This window comes from Corylus avellana, chromosome ca7 (assembly GCF_901000735.1).
Source record: "Corylus avellana chromosome ca7, CavTom2PMs-1.0".
Taxonomy (NCBI): domain Eukaryota; kingdom Viridiplantae; phylum Streptophyta; class Magnoliopsida; order Fagales; family Betulaceae; genus Corylus; species Corylus avellana.
In genome coordinates this window covers 6,931,037-6,938,387 of record NC_081547.1, presented here as the reverse complement: position 1 = coordinate 6,938,387, position 7,351 = coordinate 6,931,037, and positions in this window count along the sequence as shown.

Below are 7,351 nucleotides of genomic sequence, written 5' to 3'. Positions count from 1 at the left end.
ATTAGTTATCTGTACAATGTATCAAATATGCAATCAATGTTGAAATATACGCCATCAAACCAATGAATGATAATCAATATATAAATAGATAACAAAGCTTTATATGTACACAATATTCAAATATAATATGATCACATACGCTTCGATCAGTGCTAAATCTGGTCGAACGTATTCGACGTCATCATGCGGATCATTAAGCTTTCTGTTTAATTGTAGTGGCCTACTCTTGTGGTAGTTGACATGATCATCATGAGGCCCTTGACCCTGACCAATGTTGTATACGTTTCTAAGTTTTGTCCTTACAGCGCATGCCCAATCTGGGTTCCTTTCATCTTCGACGTAAAAAACTTGTTCCACTTGGGAAGTCAGCACAGACGGCTCATCAGTAATCAACTCTTCCGTATGGACAAGGTTTTTGAAGTTCACAAACGTTAAGTCATACTCGTCCACCTTGTATCTCCTGTCCAATGTGTTGTTTGCTCAATCACACTTAAACAGAACATACTTCGTCCTGTTGTAATACTCCACCTCAAGTATTTGGGTTAGCTTCCCGAAGTATATTTGGTCATCAATTGTCAGCACGCAGACGCCACTGTTCTGCGACCTCTTCCCCACATCATGTGCACGAGTGCGAAACAACTTGCCGTTGACAACATATCTATTATATTGGACTGCTGAGATCATCGGCCCTCTACAATGCATTACTAGTTTGTGACCCATTTCATTCCAGCATTGATCGTCCGAACAATCGACCTGCGAGTATAATACAATGAAAATTGCATAGTTAGTGTGATTAGGGAATAGAAATAAGAAGCAAATACATGAAAGTTAGTAGGTAGACATAACATTAGTCTTACGTAGTCATGGTACCAATGGCAAAATTGCTCAACATGTTGGGTTTCCAACTGATCGTCCGTCAGTCGTCCCCTAGTTCTAGGTTCCCTAAGGGTATCCATGTGCATCCTACAATTTCAAATTAAATATAGAAATTATAACACACAACTAAGGGTGTAAGACAAATGAACATTCTATGCTATAAACCCACTCACATCCGTAATTGGAGAAACTCGTCCGAGTTAAACGTAATATAACGGTGGATCTGAGTCAATGTGCGTTTGTCGAGATCGACTCGTGTCCCCGCCCCTTTAGACCATCCGGGTTTCTTTGCGGCCTATTGTGAAATGTCGATACATTATCTAAATAATGAGAGCAAAATGTCACCAATTCAGTTGCAATATAGCCCTCCGTAATGCAGCCCTCAGGAGCCGCTTTATTTCGCACATTAGATTTGAAACCCCCAAGGCTCCTACATATTAAATCAGTCAATCATTGAATTTAGTTGTTGTTTTTAAATAAATGAAGGGCGAAAAAATGTAAGTCTTGCGTCGAATTAACTTTACCTCTTTGCTGGATACATCCACCTAGACTATATAGGTCCACCGAGGCGGCATTCACGAACAAGATGCACGACAAGATGAATCATTCTCGTGAAAAACTCAGGTGGGAATACCTGCTCCATCTTGCACAAAGTGATACAGACGTCACCCTCAATACGGTTCATATCCTCTGCAGTCAATGCCATCGAACAAATGCCTCTGAAGATTGCAAACATTTCAACAAGAGGTCTAACCACTTTATCTGGTAGTGACGTGGCACGCAATGCAATAAGGAGAAGCTGTGATTGTCATGGCTCTTCATTCTTGAAATCGATCGGTCTTTAAGTAGTACATACCTAAAAATGTTCGAGGCATATCCGTTGGGCATCCTTATATTTCGAAGAACTTTCAAGAAACTAGTTTTATCTTCATTGGACATCGTGTGGCAAGCTGGGGGCATATAGATTATCCCATCTTTCGTGAACGGATGAAGTGTAGGTCTCAAGGCCATTTCTTGCAAGTCTTTACGTGCTTCAAGGTTGTCCTTTGTTTTCCCTTTGATGCCCAGTAGTGTGCCTATTATGTTGTCCATCACATTTTTCTCTATGTGCATAATATCAAGATTGTGCCGTAATAAATTATATTTCCAGTACGACAACCTAAAAAAAAAACTTTTCTTCTTCCACACTACATTATCATTATGAGTCATCTTCCTCTTTCATTTATCAGCGGGCTTTGACTTACCGACGCTCTCATCCCCAAATATCATCCCTTATAACTGTTTCAGAATTTCATCTGCTCCTGGCACATCGGGGGCACATTCTAGTTCTTGGTTACCGTCAAAAGTTCTTTTGTTCCGCCTCCACGCATGATCCATGGGCAAGAATCGCCTATGCCGCATAAAGCAAAATTTATTCCCGTGTTTTAACCGTCTAGACTTTATTGCATGCATACAGCAAGGGTATGCCTTTCCACCCTCAGTAGGCCACCCGGACAAGTTTCTGTATGCAGGAAAGTCATTAATTGTCCACATCAATTGTGCTCTGAGCATAAAATTCTTATTCAGTGAGACATCAAATGTTCGTACCCCTACATTCCATAGTTCATGTAATTCTTCAATTAAAGGTTGCAGGTAAACATCTATATCTATTCCAGGTGAACTTGGACCTGGAATAATCAAGGATAATATAAAAGAAGTTTGTTTAATGCACATCCAAGGAGGCAGGTTATATGGTACTAGCATTGCAGGCCAAATACTGTGGGATGTGGTCATGTTCCCAAAAGGATTAAACCCATCTGAGGTGAGGCCGAGCTTTACATTCCTGCTGTCTGTAGAAAAATTTGAATATAAATTATCAAACGACTTCCATACTTCACTATCGGCCGGATGCCTCAATACACCATCTTTTGTGCGGCCGTTTGCATGCCATCTCATATGGGGCGCAGTATACTGCGACATAAACAGCCTCTGTAGCTGTGGTATGATTGGAAACCACCGCAACACCTTCACTGGACCTCGCTTACTCGACGTTATGGGCTGCCCATCCTCGTCTAAATGGATTCCATCCTTCCATTTAGATTCTCCACATTTAACACATAAATCTAAATCCTTATTGACCTTCCAGAACAACATACAGTTATTACGACAAGCCGGTATCTTCTCATACCCGAGTCCTATGTCCCTTAGAAACCTTTTCGCCTCATATGTATTACCTCGCAAAGCCCCATCATCTATAGGAAACAACTGATTGATGAAATCTAGAAAAGCCGAGAATATCATATTACTAACTCCACCCACACACTTCAAGTTATACAAATGTACAGTAGCACTCAATTTCTTGTGTTTTGTCTTCTCATGAAGCGGCTAGTCTGCATTTTTAAGTAAGTACTCATACTTTCGTACGTCACATTCATCGGCTTCATCATGCACAATGTGTTCTTCCTCACCCTGCACCTCGACCTGACGCTCACAATTGTCTTCTCTGACTTCATGCATGCCAAATAAATCACGCAACAGGCTATGCATATTTCCACCCTGTTCTCCACTTTCACCTGCATCTGCGGTCGGACAGTTCAAATGAGTGCCTTCAACTGGAGCTCTTATAGGCCTCTCGCCATGATAAATCCATTGTTGGTATTGTGGCCACATTCCTTTCCCTCCTGTCAAGCTCGTATACCAACCTTGGTAGGTGTTTCCTGTTGTTTCGACACATCTTACAGGGGCACACAATAAGTCCATCTGGAGTTCTACAATTCCTAACTGCAAAGTCTACAAATGATCTATACCTGTCTCTGTATTCCTTCGTACTCCTAGACTTCGTCATCCAACTCTTGTCCATAGCGTTACTATGTACATTAAGTAAGTCGAGGTTAGTTTTGGAATAACCATAGCAAAATTATTGCCCACTAATTAATTTAACTACATGTGTTATGGGGATCCTAAACAAAAGTAATAAATTGAAAATAAAAAAATGAATAGCCGTGGAATGAAAATACACTAGCGTCAACCATTCAAGTTACTTTTATACTATTCAAGGAAAATACACTACTCACTTCCACCATCGGTCGGTGGAAGAGAATAAAAAAATTTAATGGATCACATGCATGTTATTAAAATTAGATTTGACCCATTAGTGTGTTTTATTTTGTTTTTTAAAAAAATTACACAAATTAATATAATGTTAATAACCTAAGCAAAATTATTGGTACACCTCATGCAAAGCTGACTAATCAAAGATCAAACCAGAATTGTCAATAACATTTTTTACATTATATACAAATAATTATATATAATTAATTCTGACTAATTATATAAACACACACATACATATATATATATATATGTGTGTGTGTGTGTGTGTGTAAGCTCCTACAAAAGGTATATTCCCTACACCACCTTACTACTATATGGATGTCATCATATCATCTCATATCATTCTTATTCAACTCCATAATCCAGGTATTATAGACATCACATCTGAAACCAATGCAATTGAATCCAGCTGCATATACCAATCGAAATAATTCAATTCATGTTGCTGCCGCTTCCTTCCTCCTGGTTTTTTAATCATCATATGCATATCAAGTAGGGACTTAACCTTTGCATAAGTAGTAATCTCTAGAAAAATTGGAAGAACTTGCACCATAGCAAGAACCTTTCCATCGTATGGAAGAGCGCTGTAGCAGTTATTCAATATCTTCACGCAGTCATCGTCGCCCCAATCATTGAGTATCCACTATCAAAGATAAATAATCTCATGGTTAGCATTTGAATTCTGAAAAATAAATTTATCACCTTTCTTAAGCACAGAGTATTATTGACAAAGCATATAATGCTGAGAAGCATTAAAAGAATGTTAAAAATCAAAGGCAAATTATACTTTACCACCCTAGAGTATCAATTTTGTGGCAACGTCTCCACCGAACTTTCAATTTGCGCACCCTCTAAATTAGGCTTGAATGTTACAAAAATGAGAAAGATGAATAGGTATACCCCTTTATCACACATTCCCCCATTCTAGCAAACCAAATACCATCATGTCAAAACAACAAATCCCATGAATGCCACCCTTGAGATAAACAAGCAGAGTTATTTTTTTTTTTCTTTAGTATAAACATCACATATGTAGAAAAATAAAAAATAAAAAAGATTAAACGGCTTGCAAAAATTAACCAAGTTTCTTATATCTCATCTGTATCTTTCTGAGCTTCAAATGTGGGTAACAAAAGAAGTGACGTAGTTATTAGTAGGGCCGTCAATTTTGACCCGACCATGAGCAGAACAGAAAGCAGGTATTGGGTTTGAGCTAATCGGGTTGGCGGTCGTAATCCGGGTCTAACTCAGGTGGAGCGAAAAAATTCGTATGCAGCCCCGGTGCGACCCGGCCGGACCACGATTCGCCGTATCGCCGGAGATGCAGATGCGACCAGCATGAACCCACGGAAATGCAGCGAACCGACCCGCTGGTAACATTGCTGCTTGATAATCTGACCGAATTGACCGTCCCGACCCCATAGCGATATCCGACCCGCCAGACCCGGTTTTTTTTTTTCTTTCTTTTTTTATGCCTCGCGTCAGACGGCTCAGTGGGCACACCTCACGTTTTCTTTTTTCTTTTTTTGATTTTTTGCATTTCTTTTTAGTAGCACACTTTATTGACAATTTATACAATAATGGTAATTAAATCCATGTAGCAAGATTTACAAAACATGCCTACGGGCTATGGCTACATTATGGTACATGTATGTATGCAAGTTTTCTCTTTTTTCAATCACACATGTGGAAGTAGAAGTTTCCGATTTAATTGGTAAAGCAGATTCTATTTGATTCAATTTCTCTTCTACCAAAATTATCACTCTTTTTTTCTTTTTCTTCAATTGTTTTCTCTACCTTTTGTCTGAAGAGATTTTTGGAAATATTATTATTGGCACTCAATCCACAAGCAGATCTAATAACCAGTTAAGTACTACTGTGAGAAGATTTTCCGTACTCTTAAGGCCATTTGTGCCCAAACAGATGCATATATATCAAACTTAAAAGGAGTTAAGTACGTAATTACCAACAAAAGAGAAAGCCAACAAGAAAACTCCAAAGGAGTAATTCCATTCATCAAGCTGACAAGAAACTGTGATTTTCATTGTTTAAATTAATTTTTTAACACTTTTGTTACATGTGGGATTAAAGGGTGATGATTGAGAGCACACGGCATGCATAGCACGCCTGTGCATTTTTTTTTTTTAATTAAAAGAAAAATTTTTACACCCCGCGTGTTGTCTTCATTTACCCGGGACTAAATTATAAGTAGACTATTTTAATAAATGAACTTACTTGTTTTAACTTTTAACTTTTAAGTTTATATGAAATTATGAGTTTAGTAATTTCTTTTGGAATACAATTTGTCAATTACGGTCACTTTCCAATTTTTTTTTTTTTTTCTTATCCTTTATTAAAGCCTTTAATCTCTTATAACTCAATTTTTTGCATTGACTATATTGATGTATCAGTATTATTATTACAATTTTGAATTTTAATTTTTTTTAAAAAAAATTTATAGTTTAGGGTAATCGGGTCGTGTCGGGTCGTGTCTACACAATTAGACCCGGTTATTTTAAACGGGTAAAACGGGTCGTGTCGGGTTACCCGGTTATTTTCGTGTCATAATCGTGTCAAACCCGATTACCCGTTTAGCTAAACGGGTCGTGTCTGGATATAGGCTAATCGTATAACGGGTACCCGCGGGTCGTAATCGGGTCGTGTATGGGTACCCATTTTGCCACCCCTAGTTATTAGTCATTCTTCAAGCTCAAGGATAGGAGAAAACATCCTGGAGACATTGTATTTGGGAGACATTTTGGTTCCTGCCAATCGCATGGTAGCCCTACTAACAATAAATAATCTTGCCAAAGTATTCTGGTAAACCCTTAAGAGATGCAAACACCAATTTTATAACAATGCCTTCCAATCTGTTAACGAGGATTTCAATCATTTTTTTTCATTTCCAGTATTTAAGATCCAATTTGGATGGTGAGAGACAAAGTGAAACAATTTTCTCAAATTATGGGGCCAATCACCAATATTGAAAAGCGTAATTTCAACAAAGTTTACAGAAATTGTTGATAGCACTTAAAAAACACAGGACGTCGTTATTGCATTGTTGCAGTAATGCCATTACAACATCAATAGATGGGCAGTCAAACAATCTTTTTCCATGCTACAAATTTATTTGCTAAATGTTTCTAAGCGAAAGAGAAAAATGAGCCTTAATTAAGTCAACAATAAAAGTAAGGAACAATGCCAAAAAGATACAAAATTGAAAATTCACCTTCAAAATTGTGGCATCTCCTTTTGGAACACTTTCGAACATATCTTCAGCTACATGTTTTACACTTGCAAGATAAATTAACACCCCCTTTAATCTACAGATTCTGTCAAACAATCGCAAATAGCTATCTAGACTCCCAAAAGTACAACCATT